At 39.5% G+C, this 16,474-nt stretch overlaps 1 long non-coding RNA gene across 2 annotated transcripts in view; it reads right to left on the bottom strand.

Moving 5' to 3' along the window:
• Positions 1 to 16,474, bottom strand: part of LOC145723277 (uncharacterized) — a 248,758-nt gene that overhangs the window by 62,857 nt on the left and 169,427 nt on the right. For both annotated transcript variants that reach the window (XR_014148202.1, XR_014148203.1), the window contains one exon: positions 13,787 to 13,869. This is a non-coding gene — a long non-coding RNA (uncharacterized LOC145723277). The remainder of the gene's footprint in view (positions 1 to 13,786; positions 13,870 to 16,474) is intronic.

The following is a 16,474-nucleotide window of genomic DNA, read 5'->3' as shown; positions in this document are numbered from 1 at the left end:
AAGTTGAACAGGGGAAGGAGGTGGTCCCACTGTAGGCCAGAGCCAGTGAAGCAGCGTCCGGATGGTCAGGGGTCATTGACAAAACGTCAAACATTTCAAATTTCTGACTAGCTCTATGACTAATGCCATGCTAAACAGAAACATGACTATTTCCTCCAAGGAACCCACAGACACACAAACACACAGAAATAAATACAGTTTCTGTGGGGTTTTTTTTTTTTCTCTTCAAGTTGCTTGCTCTCGCTTTCTTACATGTGCACACGCGCGTGCGCGCGCGCGCGCGCACACACACACACAAATAGTCTACAGGGAAATTAAACGGTGCCAACGAAACAGTGTACTGAGAAAGTTCTTGGATAAATTAACAACGCAATTACATTACATGACATGCCACAAGATGGATGAGGAAAACTTGGCTGGTATTATGTTCTGTTTTCAAATTGCAATTTATTTGAGGGTTTTAATGGATGCCTTATTAAAACATCTCGGCCCTGGTCAGGTTTCAGCATATGTCACAGTGGCCTGTGATTGATGACACCCTCTGCTGCTTCTCTTGCACGTTTGCAGGGAATTTAAGCAAAGAGGGAATGAGCTGAGGCCCAGCTTTGTATTGATCGTGTGGAGGTGCGCTGCCTGGGAGCACAGTCTAATAACATTCTCTGAGCTGAACTGCTTCACATGAAGGCATTTATTACAAGAACTAAAATGTTATATTGCTCAGAATAAAAGAATATTGTACAAACAAAAGAGTTAGCAGTGAGTGGGGGAGACAGGAAGGCTATGGCATGCTATGGAAACATGCCTTGTTAGCTTTCAGAAGCCACATTTCTAAGTGTTGGTGGAAAACACTAAAGAAAGCTATGTTGGTTTTTTGGGGTTTTTTTGTTTTTTTTTAAGGTAAAAGAAAGGAAGGAAAAATGCTGTGGGCTTTATTTTTGCTTATTACAACCAGTTAAGCATGTAGAATGGTGGAGTTCCATGACAAAGAGGAAGCCAGGTGAGGATTGGGAGGTGAGCAGTCTTAAAGTCATTTGGAAAATAACTAAATATCAAAATAGATCACAGGACATTACTTGTAAGGCCATCTGAAATCTTTCTCATTTTATATATGCTGTCATTAATTTTTATGACAAGCTCCCACCAAAATAGCAAGAGCTATTCATACCTGAAATGCAATTTTACTCCCATCCACACTGTAGAAATTTGATTTCTGTCATGTTTTAATTATATAAAGGGCTCCATTTGAAATTTTAATGCTCGAAGTTTTATAAACCTTTACATGAGTGGTCAAGAAACTTATTAATGTTTAATCAAAAAACCATGATTCAGTTAGATACGTTATATATACGGATACATCTAGTCACAGAAAAAAGACTAGAAGGATATAAAAGTAGTTATTATTAGAGAAATGATAGTAATTTTCTTCTTTGTGCCTTTCTGTAGTATCTTAATTTTCTGCAATAAGCACATACTACTTTTAAAATCAAAAGGATAAAAAAGCATTTTGAAGATGTTTGTAATGTCTCGATTTGTAAGAATAGAGAAATCAATAACCTTTGAGAGTCTACAATAAATATAATCTCAAGGAAAAAGATTCATTTTGCAGTAATATGTGAGTATTTCTTAGTAAGCAGACTCTGTGCATTGAAAATGTAAATAAAAAAATAGTAACAACAGGCAGAATGAAAATATCCCTATGCAATACAAAAAAAAAAAAAAAAAAGTGAAAACCAGTAAGAAGGAAACAAGAAAGATTGTTGCATTTCCAAACTCTGATAACATTAGGATTTGTCAATCTCAGTCCAAAGGATTTTTTTTTTTTGCTTGACCTGCTGATTGCTATTATTTGAACTGCCACATTTATTATTTTGTTAGCCTTTGAGGGCCTATAAAAATCTCACCTAATTATATTGGAATCACCTAGCATCACCGCCGAAGCCAAAGAAGGTGAGAAAATGCCCAACAGCTTTTCCTTGAAATGGAAGGAAAAAATAGTTAAAGAATGAACAAACAGCAGAAACCAAGAACACTCAGGAAAGCCAGCTTTATGAGTCTCCCAAGAAATGGATACAGAAAACATTTTTTAAATGTTGACAGAAACTGTTAAGTTGTAAAAATGGATTTTTTAGCATTGTCAGTTGAATGCACCTTCTAATGTGTGAAATACCAAATTTACAGTCTTTGACTAGATTGTGATAGCTTTGGTGGAGTGGTGCTGGGGAAAAAAGGGAAATGTTATTTAACCTCCAAGGCCTCTTTTTCTCTTGGATCGTAGATTTCATCCCTCTTCCCGGTCTTCTTATGTCCCCTCCTCTCCTCTGACTGAATGCCTATCCCTTTATCAAAAGGGAATAACTTTCTTTCCCTTTTACTGTGGAAGTGGTTACATAATATCAGAAACTTTAGGTTCCTTTGTTCTAAAATGAGGACCAATTCTCCAGTCTTGGAGAACTACTTCATTTAATTTCAAGTCAATTAATATTCATTGAGCATTATCTATGAAGCAGTGAGCATGCTAGCTGATGATAGCCAGCTTTAAGAGTCCATTTCTTCTCACTACAAATGTATCCATCCACACAGGCCACAATTTAGTCACCCATCCATCCCAGCTTAGAACTGAAGAACTAAAGCAATAAAATGAGAAGGTGTGGCTTTTGTCAAAGTGGTGAAAACAAACATTTATCCATAAATATGTAGTTCAGCTTGTAAGAACAGCCATGGATGAAAAAACCCACTAATGTGCCCTATCTTTCAGGATAATTCACGGATTGTATAGGGTTTTTTATATGAAGTTTCCTGTAGCATAACACAGATGACGAGCTCAGGGCAGATGCGAAAGAATAGCACACAGAAATGTTAAAGCAACATTGGGAGGCACTTGGGACCGTGCACTTTGCAGGAGCAGAATCCCACCATAGTGTGGAATACAGAAGGTGGAATCATGCAGCAAAGGGGAGAAATAGACAAGAAAGTAGAAGAGAATTCAGGAATAAAAAGAATGGGGTCAATACCCTAAATTAATACAATGTTACATGTCAATTTTATCTATGAAGTTGGTGGGGGGAGGGGGGGAGGGTGGAGAATGCTTCCCAGGACATGAAGTTTTGAAACAGTGTTCTTTGAGTAACTTCCACACTGAGGTCCACACAACATACATAATCAGTAAATGAGAACTGGAAACTCAGACTCCTACCCAGAGGTGGCAAAGTTAATACCACTGTCTGACTTACAACAGGTTCTATCAACTACTCCCTGGTAATGAAGATTTGATAACCAAAACTAATTAATATACATACACTCCACTCATGATTTAACTCCTAAGTGCATCTGTATAAGCACATCCATGTGGTTTTCTGCTATTCTCAAGTAATCCCTTTGGGTTTCAAAGTCCCAATTTAAGAATCTATGTTATTTAGGATTCTTGGTGGCATTGGTGACCAATTTTGGCTGAATTAGCAAAAGGCAATTTCTTAGAAAACCGTCAAGAAACTCAGAGAGTCATTTAAGTAGCTGGGAATTTAAGTAGCTGGGAATGGGGACAGGCAGATCAGCCAAGGACTGACCGGTCCTGGATGGCCTCCCTCCCATGTCTGATGATTAATTTTGCAAGAAGCCACTGGTTCAGGGTTCCTCTTCATCCATCATGGCCTACGCGTTTCCATATTGTGGATGGGTTCCAAAAGCAGCAAGCAAAAGAGCGTCGCCTAATGTGCAAGCACTTTTCCAGTCTTTGCTTGCATTATGTTTGCTTATGCCTTGTTGACCAAAACCAATCGCACGGTCAAGCCCAGAGTCCATGTGGAGTGGAGACACAACTGCATGGATATGTAAATCATTGAAAGCCATTACTGTAACTGTTTACACACTCAGCTTCTGGCTTCCATAATAAAAGGGAAGTGCCTGAACTCTTCCTCCGACAAAGCCAAGTCACAATGAATTAACAGAATAAAAGGGAATCAAGGTGACATTAAGAAGAATAATGGATAATGGGTGGCAAAAATACATGATAAATGGTCACCATGGAACCCTAATTAGATTTTTGAAATGGAACTGAATCCACATAGACACTGTTTTATATTCTCTGAAAATTCTGGGCTGTGGACAGGTATCATCCGTAAGGAATTCATGACTTCCCTTAAACAACCAGTTCCCCATTACAATGCATGTGAACTTTCCAAACTAGCCAAGAAAACTATGAATTATAATCCCCGTCTATTTTTTTTTAACAGCCATAATAAATATTCCTCAACTGATTTAGGTTACATCTGTTCACATTTCAATTCTTGTGTCTAAATGAAAAATAATAGAAGCCAAATATGAAATGTATATTTTAAAAGAATCTCACTGCTCTAGAAACTTGTTATCTTATATGTCACACACTGTTTCTTTCAGTTTGATTGGTAAATAACAGTTACTGTACATAACCATGCTACGGAGAGTACACTGAAGAATGAAAATAAGTAGATATTTTCTGGCATTTTAGTGCAAAATATAACCTCTTAACCTGCAGCATCCAAAGGTTAAGTCTCAAAACTGAGTCCATTAACCTTTCTAAATGGTTGTGATATTAAAAAACTGACTCTTAATAGCCATGGGTCATCATCTAATGCAATAACCATCAGCAATAAAGAATTACGGATTAAGAACATTATCTATCTATAAAATGGTCATTTATGACACTTGTGCGCAGACCATCTCTAAAATGTACAGATACCCACGGCCAAGAGTTCAGACCTAATAATATACATTATGCTTTTATTAGTATAGTTAGGATATTAGTGAGTTTTAAGAGAAAATCATTACATTTACAAAAGGTTCAGGGTGTTTACTTCAAACATGAAACTAACAAAGAAAATCTTCCGAATTCTCTTTCATTGAGCGATAACTCAGCTAGGTGGGGCTAATTGCCTCAGAAGGTCAAATAAAAAAAAGAAAAGAAACATGTTTTTAAGTTGTCTAGTGCCTGTGCCACAGAAAAAATTTGGCTTCATCTACATCATTGAGAAACAACCACTACACAAAAGCTCCCTGTGTCTTTTATCAAATAGAAAATGGTTTCTTTGGATTGAGCTTTTTTGGTTGTTTTTATTATAACTTAGAAAATTCAATATACGGGGGCACCTGGGTGGCTCAGTCGTTAAGCGTCTGCCTTCGGCTCAGGTCATGATCCCAGGGTCTTGGGATCGAGCCCCACATCGGGCTCCCCGCTCCGCGGGAAGCCTGCTTCTCCCTCTCCCACTCCCCCTGCTTGCGTTCCCCCTCTCGCTGTGTCTCTCTGTCAAATAAATAAATAAAATCTTTAAAAAATTAAAATAAAATAAAATAAATAATAAAATGTTGAGTTTCAGGGCACCTGGGTGGCTCAGTCGGTTAAGCGTCTGCCTTCGGCTCAGGTCATGATCCCAGGGTCCTGGGATCGAGCCCCGCATCGGGCTCCCTGCTGGCGGGAAGCCTGCTTCTTCCTCTCCCACTCCCCCTGCTTGTGTTCCCTCTCTCGCTGTGTCTCTCTGTCAAATAAATAAAATCTTTTAAAAAAAAAAAAGAAAATTCAATATACGCTTACGGAATAGTTACTATGTACTATCAACAAGGATATGCTATGTCTGAATTCCATATATATGGATATAAGAAACTTTGATTTTCTGATAGAGACTTAGCCTCAGTCAATATTCCTAAGGACTTTAGTTAATTTTCTTAAGGAATTGCCACAAAATACAATCTTCTGAAGAAATAGAACCGTAAAAACGGTTAGTTTTAGTTAGTTATAGTTTCTGAATATGTTTACTGTGTTAACCTGTGTTTTGTTTTCAGCCCTGCAAAAGAAAAAAAAAAGTGTACTCAGGGGTGAAATCATATTAAACCTTGTTCTAAGGAAATAGAGAAAGACAGATACAGGGAAAAAAAGAAATTTGGGGTGCTCTGCCGCTTCTAATTTTTTTAACAAATTCTTTTGTTGAAACATTTGTGTTGTCCTGTGTGTTATCTGAAATTCGTTTATTTAGATTTCCTCCTCTATGTTTATTTAATTTATATCATCACCATCTGACTTTTTGGGTACAGAATTAATGGTCCCCATAATTTCAAGTAACAGTGAAAAAAATGCCAGTGTTCAGAAACATGAGATACAGATTCATTAACAGAAAAATCTAGCATCTCAAGGAGCTGTTTAGGCCATCTTTAAAGATTTCATTTATTTATCTATTAGAGAGAGAGAGAGAATGCTCCCCGAGCACTCACACGCACAGCCTACTGGTTGGGTGGCAGGGAAGGAGGGGAGAAGGGATGGGGAGGGAAGGGGCAAAGGGAGACGAGGAGAGAATCTCAAGCAGGCTCCATGCTCAGCACAGAGCCCAGCTCTGGGCTGGATTTCACGACCCCGATATCATGACTTGAGATGAAACCAAGAGTCCGAGGTTAAACCAACTGAGTCAACCAGGTGCTCCTAGGCCATCTTTAGTAACTTTTAATTCTTTTTGAAAGTTGTTTGCTTTTCTCCCCCTGCTTCTAGGAATCCAAGCTCTGACGCATTTCGAACCTGAGCCCACTGAAGAGAGGCAATCCTGTCTTTGTTAGTGAGAATCCTTATCCCCGTGATTGAACTCCAACCACCTGTGCCATACACCTTCCTCCCAGAGCCCTGCAAGGTATCTCTCGCCAACTCTCCGTGATTCCCGGGGCTAGGATGACTACCCTCTGATCCACTACTGATACATAATGTGTAAGCCTCAAAAAATTTGTCAAATAGAATTGCTAACAAGAATTTCTTTTGTATCCCCCTGCCCCATATTCACTCTCAACTTAGCGCTGCCCAATCTCAAACTATTTCAAACCAATGCCAAAGAACTCAAGAAATTCTATAAGGTCGAACTACTAAGTCCTAGTAGTAAGTCACATGCCATACTAAATTATCAGGTTAATAGAAAAATAATTTCCAAGACCCAGTGACTCTTTAATAGCCATAGAAGCATAGCTTTTGCATTTTATTTCCTCTTACAGTAGCCTAATGTTTATTTGGCATGCCAAATTCTAGGCTCCTGGGAAGGGTTCATACCTTATTAACCTTTGCATCCAGCATATCTAAAATGGCAATCAGAGTTCCATACATGATATTTATAAATTGGTAACAACAAGTACTGAGCATCCTACAGTTGAATGTTCAGTGTATTTTGACAGATTATCACAGTGTAAGCTCTTGCAGTGTTTCCAATCATGTTCTCAACTGGGCCACCAAGTACAAACAGAGTTGAGAGCAGCTTGCTTTCTTTTGGTAAATTTCCTTAGGATCCGTCCTGTAATGTGGCTAGTTTGCCAGATTGCTTTCACCACAGGATATTAAAACAACATAATAATCAACCAAACTATGTTAACCAGGCTCCCCAAAGGCATATATATTCCATGAAGTAGAAGCAATACAATTTCACAATAAGTATAACATCGTTTAAAATTCTGTTGCCAACAATTCTCAAAGGTGTTATCTCTCCATGTGCTAGCTCTTCATGCAACTATCTAGAATTCTTTTTCAGTCATTATCCTTGTAACTGTCAAAATAACCCATTGGAATTTCAGAAAATATTTTTTTCTGCTTCTGCTTATCTTCATCTCCTCCACTCTCCGTCTTATTCTTCTTCCACTCCCCCTCCACCCTCTCCTTTTGATTTCTAGATACTGCCCATGATAGCACAGTAGAATTCCCATTTCTCCATATTTCATTTCCTTAAAGGCTGGGCATCCAACAAGTTTTATTCTAACCACTGTCAGCTGGATCATTAACCAGGTACTGATATAGAGGGAAAGGGAATCTGTTTTATAGGCAGTGTCCCCCTGAAGTGTAAATTAAGTCAATCACTTTTTGAGTAATTGTATAGGGGAGCATTCAAAATAGTCACTTTAGGTGGCTTTACTTATTCCAACAAATACAGATACTGCTAAAACCCTGAAACTTCTCCTGTAAAGTTGTCTTCAGGGCCTATGGCACATTTTATTGGAGAGCTATTTGGATATATAAATTTGAGTACTTTTATTTAAAAATGGTTCAGAGAATGGATGGGATAAACAATCGCTTTATTAGATCTAACAGTAAGTCAGAAGCTTTTTTACATATAAATGTTCTTAAAGCTAAGCCTTCTTTCCACTAGAAACATGGTTGTGCTTCGATGATCTTGCAGGAGTTGCCTTCTTGTGGTAGAAGGCAGGGTTTCCATCAGCCTTAAGGAACTGGAGGACTGATGACAATCAGATTCACCTAAAAAGAGCTGTCTCTACAGTCCTTTTATGGCTTGACGATCTTTTAAGAAAGGGCAGGAAATAAAGATCAGGGGTCTTTTCCACTGGGAAGCCCCTCCCTACGAGCGCTCAGTTATGGGAATTGCAACAGACAACATAGAACAATAACAGAGGACATGAACCCCTCCCATCTACTAGTTCCACCTGGATCTCCTGAAAAAAAATTATATATTAGTGCATTACAGTTCACGGATCTTAACAGAGCCTGTTTTGTCCAGGACTAAGGCCCTGAAGTTCATTTAGAGTTTTATTCACCTTCCTTTTCCCTCTGCTTGTTTCCTCACTCCAGCACCGAACACCGTGCATAGCACATGGAGGCATTCGGTAAATATTTGATGCAACGATGGAGGAAGAGCTAGATGGTCAACCTTAGCATACTGCCCACTTGTCCTCTCTCCCCAGACGCACTACAAGGGGGAACAGGAGTTAGGACACACCTTAGGATATTAGAGTGTCAAATGAAATATCCAGAACACATTGATACTCCTTCTGTCTTTTCTTCTCTCCAACCTGTTTTTCAACCACGAAGATTTGGGGAACTATTATTTGGACTCCGATATAAAGTTACTCCCTTTCCTACAGAAAATAATTCCTCCATGTTCTTTTTCTCATCTTCTTTTAAAAGATTACAGACGTAATACATCTATATGTACATATACCTGGAAATTTTATGCATCTATTATATATATTTACATATAAATAAAAGACCTAGGGATGTCTAATCTATTGCTAGGAGTTAAAAAAAAAAAAAAAAAAAAAAAGAGCTATCGCTCTCAGAACCCGCAATAGAACTTCTGAAAGAAGTTCTCCAGCTAAATATTTTGTGTGTTAAATTTTTTCATAAAGCCTCCTTGGGTGTTCATGTTATCAGCATCTCAGAGGCCCTTATTAAAGAGTTAGCATTTGACAGCCAAACCAACTGTGCCAGTTACCAATTTATTGCCTCTCAGCTCCGAAGCCACCCTTCATTGCCTGCTTATGATACTGGAACATTCCCTCCTTGCCAGCTGGCTCGAGGTTCATCTTTGTTAGTAGAGGGTGCTGGAGGGACACTAGAAGAGGAAGGAGTTTCTCCTGACTCCCGCGTGCTTCATTTCTTCCCCCTTTGCAGCACTGGGGGTGTCTGGGACACCCAGTGGAGCTGATTTCCCCTATGGATACTCTGATGGCAGAAATCGGATTTGTTCTGGGGCCCCTCAGACGAGAAGACTCTAGGAAATCGTTACAACTGTACCTACATTAATCAGAGGGAAGCATTCCATTCTCTTTACCAGTGATTGGTCTTAGGGTAGATAGGCAACTGCATTGTAAATGGCAATATATGGTAAAGGAGGGGAAATATTGTAGAGGCACTTCCGGGAAAGAGTTCTTTAACAAAAACACACAAGATATAGGCAGCTACATTTTCTGCCCCTGGTGTTGGTGTTTAGAGGTGTGATGCTTGGAGAGGGGCAGCCATCTTGAGACCCAGAGGAGTAATAGTTGTCATGCTGAGGATGGCAGAGGAAGAACAGAATCTGGATCTTGTGATGTGGTTGACCTGCTGGATTACCCAACCCTGAGATCCCCCACGTTCAGCCTTACCATATACATGACAATTTTTAAAAGCCCCATACTGTTTGGGATATTTGTTTTCTGATGAATTAACAACCCAAAACACCCTAACAGTCTTCAAAATGAATTTAACAAATACTCCCAGTCTGCACCCATAAACCCAGCAATCCATGTACTAGAGAAGGCTGATCCTTATCTGAGGCCCTTACACTCCTAGGGTTTCTTGTCAAGAAGCTCGGGGAATCATCTGAAAATCTCCACTCACGGCTACAACAGGGATGCAATCTAGCCGTTTTAAGATATGGAAAGAAATTCCTCTATTGACTTCAGTTCTCTCCCTGCTTTCCATTTTGGTCACTTTATGAAAACACTGAAATTTATTTTCTGCAGCTTATAAGAAGGCAAGATGGTTTAAAGAAGGGGATCTAGAGTCAAAAGGTCTTTGTTCAAATTTTATCCCCTCTACTTTGAGCAAAATATAGGACACATAACTAATAGAGCTGTTTCCCATCTGTAAATAGGTATAATAGAACCTGCTTCATAAGGTTGTACATGGAACTTTGTTAGTCCTGAAGGCTGTTAACTTATTTTATATTCATTAAAACCCCAATTTTGCCTCAACAAACAGACTACCAATAGACAGATTTTGGGAATGTTCAGAACAACCCAGATAGAGAATTAGAGGCTTGGAAGGAATAATTCTGCATGGAAATATAACTACTTATTTGGGATCTCATTAAGAATTCTGAGCAGAACTCCCATCTTTTGAAAAAGACAGGAGAAATAAGCCCTCTGTCCCAAAGGAGCTGCTGATGGAGGGCTTCTTCACCTTCATGCTGGAAAGGACAATACTGATGAGCCCCACCAAGCCGAAATGAGGGGGCAAGTTGAAGATCACCCAAAAACTCCCTTAAGTGTGTGGGTTTAATGTCATGTCTGCAAGGAATGGAAAGAGAACATTTTCGTACACTTTGAGGAGCAACAAGAAATATTGAAAGGGATGCCTCTTCATTTTATCTCCACCCCCCCCTTTTTTTTCAGGTCAAATAGTTGACAGCACTGAAAATCTCACCATAAAGTCATCAGAAGAAAGGCAAAAGACCACCTCTCCTCTCAAAATAAGCTTAAGCACCTTATATAGCAGCAGAGCTTACAAAAAATTAAGTAAATAAATAATGGATGAACCCTAACACCGCTGTGCATTCAGTGCATCATTTAAGTCTTGGAACATTGGCAAGTGATTATTTTCAAACATGTGCTCCTGGGCGTTCACATATCCAAATTCCAAATTTGTGTAATTTAAATTCTAAACATTATATAGATAACACAAAGTTTACACAAGGGATTCCAAAAATCCATCTTTACGGCACTGACACTACATAAAGCAGTATTTTCTGGTAATAATGTAAAAAACCTTGAATTTTCAAATTGTTTCCTTTAAAAGTAATTGCCAGTTTCAGCACCGCGAATGGTTTGACAAGGCAATAAAGCTTTGTGACTTCCCAGCCCTGTGCTTGAACAGTTACACTGTGACAGTTGGTGACCATTAGGCACACTTAATCTGGTAGATTCCTTGCCCTCGGTCCACTCCCACTCCAGACCCACTGACAGTAGAACAAACAAACAAACAAAAAACCTTTTGGAGCACTAGGACTAGTTTTGAAAAAAAAAGTTCCATTGTTTCCTAAATCCTTAACTCATTTGCAAGTATTCAATCGTGCACTTCCGGAAGAAGCAAAGGAAGGAATCATGAAGGTTAATTCCAGGGGCATGAGACCATCATGAGTGGAGAGAAAGCCACAAAAAAACAAAAAACAAATGAACAAACAAACAAAAAACAAACCCCCCCCCCAAAAAAAGCCCACAATGGCATCTTTTTAATTCCCTTAGAGCAAACCCTTAAGATTTATGCTATACTAATTATTATTTGTCATATAAGAGCATTTGTACTTTATTACATCCCCTCTTCCACTGGGGAGGAGACAGTTACATGTTTTGATATCTGCCTGTACCACCAGGTAGCCTCTGAACAGTGCTGTGTTAAATAGAAGTACAAGCCAGAGCCCATGTGTTTTCTGACCTTACGGCAATTTGATATCTAACTAAGCGTGGGCATGTGTTAAGTCCTGTTCTGGTCCAAATTAAGTAACTTGAATTAAGAAACCGTTTCAGGAAGTTTAAAACACACACGTACACACCCGCGCGTGTGCGCACACGCACACTTTGTCTACATGTGAAACAAACCTCAGACCAAACACTGAGGTCTTGCTCAGGGAAAAAAAAATTGCTAAAGTATAACACGGACACACTAGAAACACCCAGTATTTGCCAAACAGATTTTGCACGAGCATCTCCCTTGTAGCATGGGCAATCCTGCCACTTTGAACCTTCCCATTTACTCCTCCATAGGGTTTGATTTGGATGAATGTAGGCTTTCTCAGATTTTTACGTGTCCCTTTATTTTTCTGATCATCTCTAAACCGTGCCCTTAAAAATAATAGCCTTTGAGAATCTCTAGAAAACTAGAATTTCTCTTTCTCACCTGGGTTCATTTTCCTCCCCAAACACACCTATCTTGCGGGGTTTCTTGGTCTGGTTTTGTTTTACATAAAATAAAATGTAATCGGCCATTTTCAAATACACAATAAACCCAGTTTACCCTAATAGAGTTATTAGTACAAAAAGCTTATCCATAGCATGTAGATGGCTAATGAAGGAATGTACCTACAAGATATTTTGCCTGCTCAAGAATGCCAAGACCTCCAATATTTTTTTTTCCTCTAAATTCTCTGTTCAACTAATTCTGTGTGATAGGCAGATATGTCCTCCACATGCTGGTGAATTAAAATTCAGCTTTCAGTGAATAAGATTAATTGCCTCTTCAGACAAAGCTGGATTTGCTCTCCTATTAGAGAAAGGGGAGGGGGAGAAGCAAGGGGCAGGGAGCCAGCTAGACTGCGGTATTCAGTTACACGTGAAATGATTTGTAATTCTGAGTAATCACTTAGGACAAGCCCTTGCACCATTTTATCTATACATGACTCTAGGCCAAAGTCAATACTCATAGTAAAATAATGAGATGAAGCTAACTGAGCCCTTTTATTAATGCTCCAAGGAGCAAATCTGATGCTTGAGTTTCTCCCATTGAAAGTATCCACTTCTTCCTAAAAAATGAACAAGTGGGTCAGGATGCCCAGTAGCAGCCAGGGTACCTGCTTCAGCAAAATCATAAATAACCAACCCTTCCTGCCTTCCCCCTTTCTGTTTGTGCACCAGGCTTTACCCAGCTGCAGGTGAAAACACATGAATTTTGCATTACCTCTAGGCTCATTAAAGAGATCTGGCTCTCTCCTAATAGCTTCCCCTCACTTAGGGGGAGACACACACACACACACACACACACCCATGATGAACCTTAAGAGAAACAATGCATAAGACTTTTGCTTTCTCTTCCTCATCAGTCTTGTAAAGAAAATCAACTGTTCTAGCAAATGCACAGCTTGGTGACAGAGTCAGCACGCAACTGTGAGGAAAATGAGATGGATAACCAGCTGTCCCAGTTTCCTGGAGATGAGGTTTGGGAAGGGAGAGAGTGCTGAGAAGGGAGGGGAAGGAAGGGTGTAGGGAAATCCTTGCTTTTAGCCCTCAGTGTTCTTTTTCCCCATGTTACCCCCAGTCGGGTGACCAATCTGGCAAATCCATAATAGCAGCAAATGGTGCCCTCACTAAGTCGTGGGCAATTGAGGACTCCCCCGTGCTGGTTGAAGGCCTAAAGATCCACTAGGAAAGCTTCGAAAAAAAAATATCCTTAATGTCATTTTCTAAAACTTGGAGAAACAAACTAATTTATGTGAAGAAAACGGTCTTTTATTGGAAAAACCACACAGAACATTTCCATTCATGTACTCCAACATAAGACAACACAGGTCTAACAGAAGGACAAACATACCTGCATTCAAATTCCAGATTTGTCTCCTATTCGCTAGGTGACTCTTCCAAGTCTCTTGGCATGTCTGACCACAATCTTCTCATCTGTAAAGAGAGGATCACACATTTACAGGCAAACTGTGACGAGTGAAGCTGAGTTCAACATCAAGAGCATAAACATGATTACCCACATCCCTCCATCCCCTGGATTATTCATATTCCCAGGGATATGAGATGTCTATATAGAGATTTCAATTAAATTACTCCTAATATTTCTCTAATTAGAGCTTTTGGTTGGTGATCAAAATAGCTTTTTTTTGAATTCCACTTCCATTGGTGCGCTCATTTGTACATAAGCCTACAGACATGAAATTTCCCTTAAGAAAGCTTAATCACAAACAGTCATGAACCAAAGAGAAATTGCTAAAAGATCCAAGTACCTACATACTGAGTACATACCAAGTGCACATTAATTCCATTGTTCTCAGCCATACCTTGGTTTCTCACACAAGCTGAACTTGGAATGTTATTTTTTAAATGGAGATTTCAGGACCCCAAATTCCTATAACTATACAGCTTGCAGTGTCCTGGGAGAAACTTTCAGTCTAATGAGGACTCAAGGTATGCAACACACACATTCATAGGAATTGCCGGACATACAGGGAAAAGGACCTTCAGGTAGAAGACGAAACACATATGAAGTCACCAACATTTACGAAAGCTTGGCATGAGAGGGAGCACGTAACAAGTCTGGTGCAGAGAGTAGATGGAGGAATGGAAAGAACTGAGAGAAAAAAAGAAGAGAAGCTAGCATCAGATGGTATTTATTGGCAATTCTGAAGTGTTTGCACCTGATCTGGAGACCAGACACTGAAATTTTAGCGTGACAAAGAATCACATGGGGAGCTTGTTAAAAATACAGTCTAGGGGGCAACTGGGTGGCTCAGTAGGTTAAGTGTCTGCCTTCGGCTCAGGTCATGATCACAGGGTCCTGGGATGAGTCCCGCATCGGACTCCCTGCTCAGCGGGGGTCTGTTTCTCCCTCTATCTCTGCCCCTCCCTGCTTGTGCGCTCTCTCTCCCTCTCTCTCTCAAATAAATAAATAAAATCTTAAAAAAAAAATACAGAGTTGAGGGACTCCTGGGTGGCTCAGTCAGTTGAGAATCCGACTCTTCATTTCAGCTCAGGTTATGATCTCAGGGTCCTGGGATCGAGCCCCCCGCCATGGGGCTCCATGCTCAGCAGGCAGTCTGCTTGATTCTACCTCTGCCTCTGCCCACTCTCTTCCGCCCGCATGCCTCTCTAAAATAAATAAATAAATCTTTAAAAATACAGGTCTAGGTCCCGCAATCAGTTCTAATTCAGAAATCCTGGTGTGGTTCCTCAGCATCTGTTTTCTTTTTTCTTTCTTTCTTTCCTTTTTTTTTCTGAGGATCCACTTTCTAACAAGCTCTCCAGGTGATTCTGATGGAAGACGATACATAAAACTCACTGTGAGAAACATGGCTTCCAGGATATGGGGAGTCATTAGGGATTTATCAGAACAGTGATATAATCAGATATATGACGTAAGAAGATAAATAGTTCCCAGAGAATAAATTGGAAGACCAAGCCTAGAAGGAGGTGCATAATCCAATTGGGAAGCTTTTTGAGTGGGGCAGGAGAGAAATAATGAGACACTGAACTGAGTACCATTAGATGAGAATATAAGGAAGAAGTATAAAAGTTTAACAGGACATAGTGGCTTACTGCTTGGAAAAGGAAGGAATCTAACATGACTTCATGTTTTCTGTTTTGGGCTCTGCTGACGATGATTATGTTTTTTGAAACAGCTTATATAGGAAGATGAATAATTTGGGGAATATGAGTTAAATTTTGCATATGTCAGGTTTAGTAAAAGTGTGGGCTTTGGGGTCAGATAAGCTGGATTTAAAGCCCTCTGCCTCTTAACTTCTTTGTGACATGGCAAATTGCTTTACCTCTCAGATGTAAAAGTGGGGGAAAAATTCAGGGATTTTGATATGTAAATCAGTTAATATAAGAAAAGACTTTTGTACAGTGCCTGAAAATGATTAACAAATGCCAGTAATATTAATAGCTAGTGTTATTTTTAATGCCATTATCATTAGCCAGCTGGAGATATTCCATAGACAGATGAAAATATCATCCAGGTGATTATTAAAACTTTGTTACAGATAAGGTCATCAGGAAACATTTGAAGAAACAAGGACTAAGAGAATCCAGGGGAATATGAATGCTTCAGTTGATAGATGAACTGGATGAAGCTGAGGAGTGGTCACACAGAAAGAAAGCAGAAGATATTGTAGGTCAAGGGTGTAAGGTAGAGGAAGTTATCAACAGTGTCACACACTTCAGACAGGTAAAATAAAAGTAAAAAAAAAATCCACTGTATTTGACAAATGGGAAAACAATGGTGACCTTAATTAGAATGGCTTCAATGACTTACGAGGCTGCAGAGGGAATGAGAGCTGGGTGAATAACCAAAATGATTGTGTGAAAGGACAAACTAGGTGGTAGCAAGAAGAGTCAAAAGGTGGAGAAGCGCTGGGCTTTCTCTTTTTAAATGGGATGAGCATGAGCACATTTTCAAGCTTAGAGAAGCAATCCAGTGCAGAGAAAGAAAGTCAGAATCATTGTTGGAGGAGAGACTGAGAGGTAATGGGAAGGATGAAATAGACAAAACAAAACA

The sequence above is a fragment of the Leptonychotes weddellii genome, chromosome 9 (assembly GCF_054177405.1).
Source record: "Leptonychotes weddellii isolate Sample4059 chromosome 9, ASM5417740v2, whole genome shotgun sequence".
NCBI classification, from domain to species: domain Eukaryota; kingdom Metazoa; phylum Chordata; class Mammalia; order Carnivora; family Phocidae; genus Leptonychotes; species Leptonychotes weddellii.
This window is presented reverse-complemented; position numbering and strand designations above follow the sequence as displayed.